General features: G+C 47.9%; 1 pseudogene; it reads left to right on the top strand.

Annotated features, from left to right (window-relative positions):
- Positions 1–3,970: 3,970 nt before the first annotated feature.
- LOC123055606 (uncharacterized) lies at positions 3,971–4,745 on the top strand (annotated as a pseudogene).
- The last annotated feature ends 2,267 nt before the right edge of the window (positions 4,746–7,012 follow it).

Below are 7,012 nucleotides of genomic sequence, written 5' to 3'. Positions count from 1 at the left end.
TATATGAAAAATCATCTACTCGAAAAGTTACATCCGAATTTAACCGGGGGAACCCCGTTAAACATTTTCAAAATCCTCAAAAACCTAACAGAAAAAAAAGATACGGGGCTTTCAAGATCTAGAGGCAAAAAAATTCAAAAAATTTCAAACTTACTAGTGGCGCACCGGTTGCTAGGTGCGCCACTAGTAACAGAAAAAAATATTGGTTTTGAATTTTTTTTGGATTTTTTTTCAGAAAATGATTTGTAATATGACAGGGAAGTTTGAAATATTTTTCAAAATTTCATCATACTCATGAATATGAACAAAAGTCCTAGACATCAACAAGGTTTAATAGGATTGATATGATAGATATATCAACAAGTGGCTGTTAAGTGAGGTGGTGCTGGCGTTGGATAGAACTGTGAAGTTAAGCATGCTTGGGCTGGAGTAGTGTGAGGATGGGTGACCTTCCGGGAAGTTTGACCACTTAGTGTGATTTGACTTGAGATTAAGCCATAGTGACACGAGATTAAGAAAAAAACGAAAAAAAATGGAAATTTTTTTGAAAAAAATATTTCTAAAAGAAAATTTTGAATTTTTTTTTTGAAAAAAATATTTCTGTAAAAATATTTGAAAAAATTTTATTACTAATGGCGCACTTCTATGTGGTGCGCCATTACTAAGTCAGATAGTAATGGCGCACCGCTACTATCTGGTGCGCCATTAGTAAAAATTACTAGTGGCGTGATGCTAGTGGCGCACCAGTAGTGCGCCATTAGTAGGCAAAACTGGTGCGCCACCGGTAGGCCTTTTTCTAGTAGTGCGTGGTCAGGCTCTGGGCAAAAGCTGCACCACACCTCCGCTCTCCATCTGCTCTATGCGCCAAATCCGCCATGGTTTCGAGCTCTGAAGCCCCATGAGACGACATCACCGGCGAGCAAAAGAAGGAGCTCTCCGGTATTGCTGCCGGATGGCTGCCCGTCGAGCTAGCGGGATACATGCTGGCTCTCCAGCGAGCTCTTCGGATGGCTGCGACGCTGACAAGCCAACGGAGGATAAGCCGACGCCACCCCCACCACTGGTTCAGGGCGGCATCACCATGGGCGAGGCGCGAGAGGACGACAAGGGCACCATGATGGACAAGCAGTGGCACACAGAGGAGCAAATTGATGGCACACTCATCATGGTGGACGTGGACGTGCATGAGCAACAGGCTTTGCTCCTGTCCTACTGGCTGACGCAAGTTTACGACGGCATGGATGACGCTGCTAGCTCCATGTTAGTTGTGCCCTGCTGCCATGATGACGAAGTCGGCACGTCCGTGGGCGCCACTGGCAGCGCGGATGAATAGACCAAAGGAGGCCACCGTCGCTTGGGTCTCAAAAAGGCCACCACCACGGCTGCGCCAGGCCTCACAGCCGGCGACTTGCCCAGTTTGCGAAGGCGTAGTCCAGCGTCATTGTCTTCCACCGTTCTAAAACCAATTGCTGATCCGGGCTTCACAGAGGCGGATGTTATTCTTCCCCTCCCGTCGAAGCATATTCTCAAGCGCTCATGGCGTTCTGATGCGCTTGCTGCCGGACATAGATATGGGGTGGGAAACAGGCGCCAAGCTGGCCGGTCATAGACTAGGTTAGAATAGGCTAGCCGCTATATTTTAGTTCAAATATGTCTGAAATGTAAATGTTTTCGTTCGGTTTAGATGCAAATTATCCTGTTTGCTTGCAATTCGTCTGTGCTTTGAAATGTATGTACTACGGTTGGATGGCCCCACATCAGTATGCACCCCCCCCGCGCGCATTCGTGGACGGATGAGCGTCCGAGATGCTCTTACCTAGGGTTGTGTAAATCTTTTTTTACAGGAAAATTTATGACCTATTCATCTTCAATTATGAAAGTACAACGAACATCAGAAATAATAAAAAATTACATCTAGATCCATAAACCACCCAGCGACAACTACAAGCACTTAAGCGAGCCCAAAGCGCGTTGTTGTCATTGTCTCTTCCTCGCCAGAGCCGAGCAATAGTTGTTGTAGTCGACGGCTAGGAAGTTGTCGTGTTAAGGCCCCATAGGATCAGTGCACCAGACTAGCACCCGCCACCATTGAAGAATAGATCGGAAGGATCCAACCTGAAGACACACGAAAGCAGACGAACTATGACTAGATCCGAGCAAATCCACCAAGGATAGATCCGCCGCAGACACACCTCCACATGCCCACCGATGATGCAAGACGCTCCACCGGGACGGGGACTAGGTGGGGAGAACATTATTCCATCTTCAGAGAGACGTCGTCGTTTCGCCTTTCTGAGTAGGACACAAACCCTAACAAAATACGAAGGAATATCTAACGGAGCCCTCCCGCCAGTAAGGACCGGGATCCACCGTGCCACCGTAGCCCTAAGGCCACCGAAGACGAGACGGACCGACGGCGGTGCCGGCAGGAGGCAGTGGAACCCATCAAGGGTTGTGTACATCTCTGTCCATATTCTTGTCCAAGTAAAAAAAGAAACACATTAAGAAGAATATATTGAGAGAATTCCTTATTTAACGTTGCCTTAAATATTTTTCCCTATTTGACATCAGAAAATGTTTTCTTCCCTATGTAACACCGACTTTAAATTTTATGCCGTTTATGACACTTTCGTCTAGTTTAAGCCTTAACATTGTAAAACGACACAGGAAAAGACCATTTTGCCTCTTATGTGGTATGTGACCAAAATTTTATTAGATGCTAATAATCAGAAAAATACATCTCCAGCCAGTTTCGTTTGCTCTATGCGGCTACGCAGCTGACCCCTGTAGACCAAACAATGATGAAACAATAAAGAGAAATCAACAGGCTCGTCGTTGGGCCTGTGGCTATCAAATAGCGTTTCGGTGCGTGGAGTTGTGCTAGTGCTATGGTCAGAATCGATCAAGTCGATTGGGTTGTCTAGTTAGCTTAGCTAGGTACAAGTACTACCAATCGGGGGTGTTGCTTTTACCCTATACTTTTGAAATTTTAAATTATTTTCAAAACAAACTAACCAATAGTTATTTATAAATTATAATACCAGATCTTTTTAGAGGAAACTACAATACCACAACACCACATTTTGCCTTGTCCTTTTGTATTTAGCCTCGTAGAACTACATTTTGTCTTGGAAGTGCAGAATAGGAAGAGAGAGGAGAAACTGCAGGAATAAGAAAGACGCACTGGGGAAGACTCGCGCGCGCGTGTCAATTTTGGCAAAAGTAAACAAGTCCTTTCACTTTTCACCATAGTTTTCAGTGGGAACTACTCTGAGCAATGCATATGCTCTAGTTTGCCAAAATGTTGTTCGGGAGAGGGATGTACAAGCAGCCACATAGCTCTTATCTTTACATATATAATCTCTCCAACTCACGCCGCTTGCTGTCCCACGCAGCCGTGAATTTAAGCTAGATGGTCGGTTCATATTACATGGAGTATTTAACCAAAAACTATCACATTTCATGAAAAACGTGTCCAGAAACTACCACTTTACGAATTTGTGCCGAAAACTATCACTTTTTTTTGGTAATTTGTGACTAAAAACTACCATGTCGAGAAAGTGCCCGATTCGCCTCTTCTAAACACCTTTCTGACAGGATGGACCCACAAGTCAGGTTGACCGTTAACTTTGACCGTTATTACAAATGGGGCCCACACGTCAACCCTCTTCTTCCTCCTCTCTCCCTCTCTTTGGCATTTATACAAACACCTCGGGTGCACCACCCGCCGACGTGCGGGCGTGCAGCCTGCTCCCATCGGTCGATGCTTCCAATGGCCAGGCAACAAGAAAGAGCACATAGCTTTGATGATCGCGAGGAGCTTCGCATCGAAAAGAACAAGCCGACAACAACACCGAGGAGCCATGGCAAGACCCTCCCTACCTCTGCTATATGTACCCTCGCATGCCTCGCCGAGCAAAGCTCTCCACCTGACCGATCCATCCATCTCCTCCCCAGCTACACAGCAACCATGGCCCGTCGTGGCGGCGGCGGCGGTAGCAGCAGCGACGGCGGAAGCTGCACGCCGACGGCGTCTCTGGCCAGGTACATCCCGCGGACACTCCGTGGCCGGAAGAAGCAGCAACTGCAACGGCACGGCCAGCCGTACCTCATGGGGGGCAGCGGCGGGCGCCCGACGGGTACGCGGCGTCGGTGGAGCTCAGCGCGAGCGCCGGCTCCACGTGGCCGGCCGACTCGGTGGTGCGGGTGGTGCTCTGGAGCGGCATCGTGGAGGTGTACGCGGGCGTGGTGCTCGCCTGCGCCGTCGTCGGCAACCACCCGCCGGGCCTCTGCCTCGCACACCCGGACGTCTTCCGCAACCCGCACGGCGCCACCGTGCGTCCGCTCGAGCCGCTCTTCCCGGGCCAGAAGGTGCTGCTGCTGCCCGAGACCACAGTGCGCCGGCTCCAGCGCGACATCCCCGAGGGCTCCGTCGGGGCCAACCCCGACCACGACAATCGCGAGGACGAGGAGGCGGCAGTGGTCGGCGGCGGAGGTGGCTTGCAGGTGCACACGAGGTGTTTGTAGAAATGCCAAAGAGAGAGAGAGAGGAGGAAGAAGAGGGTTGATGTGTGGGCCCCATTTATAATAACGGTCAAAGTTAACGATCAACCTGACTTGTGGGCCCATCCTGTCAGAATGGCGTTTAGAAGAGGCGATTCGAGCACTTTCCCGACATGGTAGTTTTTAGTCATAGATTAGTAAAAAAAATGATAGTTTTCGGCACAAATTCATAAAGTGGTAGTTTCTGGACATGTTTACATGAAATGTGGTAGTTTTTGGTTAAATACTCTATTACATAAGGGGTAAACATGTCTTTTTATGTGCAACTAAACATTATTAGATAAAAAATCAAACAAAAGTGCCATAAAAGGCAAAAAAAATAGATTCTGTGTTAGATAAGGAATAAAAAGTTTTTCAGTGTTAAAATAGGGAAACGAACTTTAAGATAGTGTTATATAAGGAATTCTTTCGAATATATTTGCTTGCACCTTTTCTCCAACATGAATTTCATAACTATCCAGTCTTAGCATGTGAGTAATCGGGGTTTCAATTCAAGCACTATGAAATAAGCAAGTCTTAGTAAGGCTGTCACTAGGAAGAGAACAACATTGGGGTGGTGGCCCCACAAAGTGGTGACGAAAAATGCTCTCTTGACAACTTGGGTCGTCATGCAAACATCTGATCTTCAGATGCCAAGAGCAACTCTGAACTTTGTATTTTTCTTTTTCCTCTCCTTTTGTGCTCGTTGGACTTGGGTCGTAGACTCGTAGTGCGCTTGTCTGGAGAGCTTGCAGCCGGAGAGCATGCCGGACAGAGCGAGCGCCGCGAAGGCCATGAAACCGAGGCAGATGGACCAGATGGCACCCGTGAAGATGTTGACCACTGCCGAGCTCATGCGGACCGTGATCGGGAGAGCCACCGCCGACGCCGTGACCAGCAGATACGCATTCATTCAAATCACGGGGCCGTTAGTACGCAATTGTTTGAACTACACACATGCGTAGATAGAGATACTCGGCTAAGCAAAACTTAAGCTACCAGATAGTCACCGCACAGCTCCGTAGCTGCATCAAAAATGGTCTGATAGCAAGATTCTCTGCACTTCACCTGATCGCCGGCGATATCAAGAAAACTGGCATGGGCAGCGCCGCGGCTCATCCGGCGAAAGTTCCTCCTGCGCCGCAGAGTGCACGAACGCCACCAGGGAGACCCCGAGAAGATACCTAGCAAATGGAGCATGCAAATTGCAAAGCCAGCACCCAGCCCATGATCAACGGTTGAACACATCATGCATGCACACTCTCAAGAATGACATGACCGATCGAGCAATAAGCTATAGAGAGATGACACGCACGAGGAAGTCCATCCAGTCTCCGTGGCGGGGGGAGGCGACGAGGGCCATGGCCACAAAAGCCAGGAGCGCGGCGCCGGCGCGCAGCACGAGCCATATGAATCGCCGGTCCGGTCTCCACTGAGTTTCATCCAACCCTAGGCAAAATCGAACGTCCTTACGAGCCGGGCAGACGGCCCATGGGTTACCCCGTTTTATAGCATTGGGCTTTTCGTTTGGGCCATATCAAGACACATACGTGTAAGGTTGTGCTGTTGATATTACTAGTACAATATACAGTACCGTTTTAGTTGTCGAAGGCGAAGGAACGTACAGTTTTTTAGGACCACATCGCTTACGGAGAAGAGATGGCAGCAGTTTATATGCATGTTTCGTGACCGGGAGTTCACCAGGAGTCAAGCCTGGTAAGCTATCTCAAAAAACAACAACCAGAAGGATAATTGGTTTATCGGCATGCAAGCCCCTCTCAGGGCCTGATGCCATGATTGTGTACAACTTGCAATGCAAGCGGCACTCAGGCATCAATGAGCCCAGATTTGAAAACTTGACATGCCACACCACTCCGACATGGAGTGCATGAACTCCCCCACCGACTTTGTATTTAGGAGGTAATAGTATAGATAGTAGATTGTTTTGGCATGGTAAGTTCAACAAAAAAAATACAACGGATTTAGGACTAATCTTCATTCACTGTTTTCTAGTGCTCGCATTATTTCAGGATTTCAGGCGATGCGTTTCAGTGGGAGGAAAAATACAATGGATTTAGGACTAATCTTCATTCACTGTTTTCTAGGGTTCAAGTCCTGGTGCTCGCATTATTCCTGGATTTATTTCAGGATTTCCGGCGATGCGTTTCAGTGGGAGGAGACGTTGCCGTCGACGACGAGGCGCCTACGGCGACTTCGTAAATTTCAAGATGACATGCCGGCTCAGTCTCGGAGGTGCTCATAGGGGTAGTGTGTGTGTGTGCGTTCATAGGGGTGAGTGTATGCGCGTATGTATGAGCGCTTGCGTCTGTACTGATGTTAAAAAAATAGAATAAGAAGGCAAAAAAGTCCAAAAACTATGCTATATACAAAAACAGATGTTTCACATGATATATACAATACTTTTTGCCATGATATATGCAATTGGCATGGTATGTATAAATTAATAGTA

Source organism: Triticum aestivum, chromosome 2D, assembly GCF_018294505.1.
Source record: "Triticum aestivum cultivar Chinese Spring chromosome 2D, IWGSC CS RefSeq v2.1, whole genome shotgun sequence".
Lineage (NCBI taxonomy): Eukaryota > Viridiplantae > Streptophyta > Magnoliopsida > Poales > Poaceae > Triticum > Triticum aestivum.
This window is presented reverse-complemented; position numbering and strand designations above follow the sequence as displayed.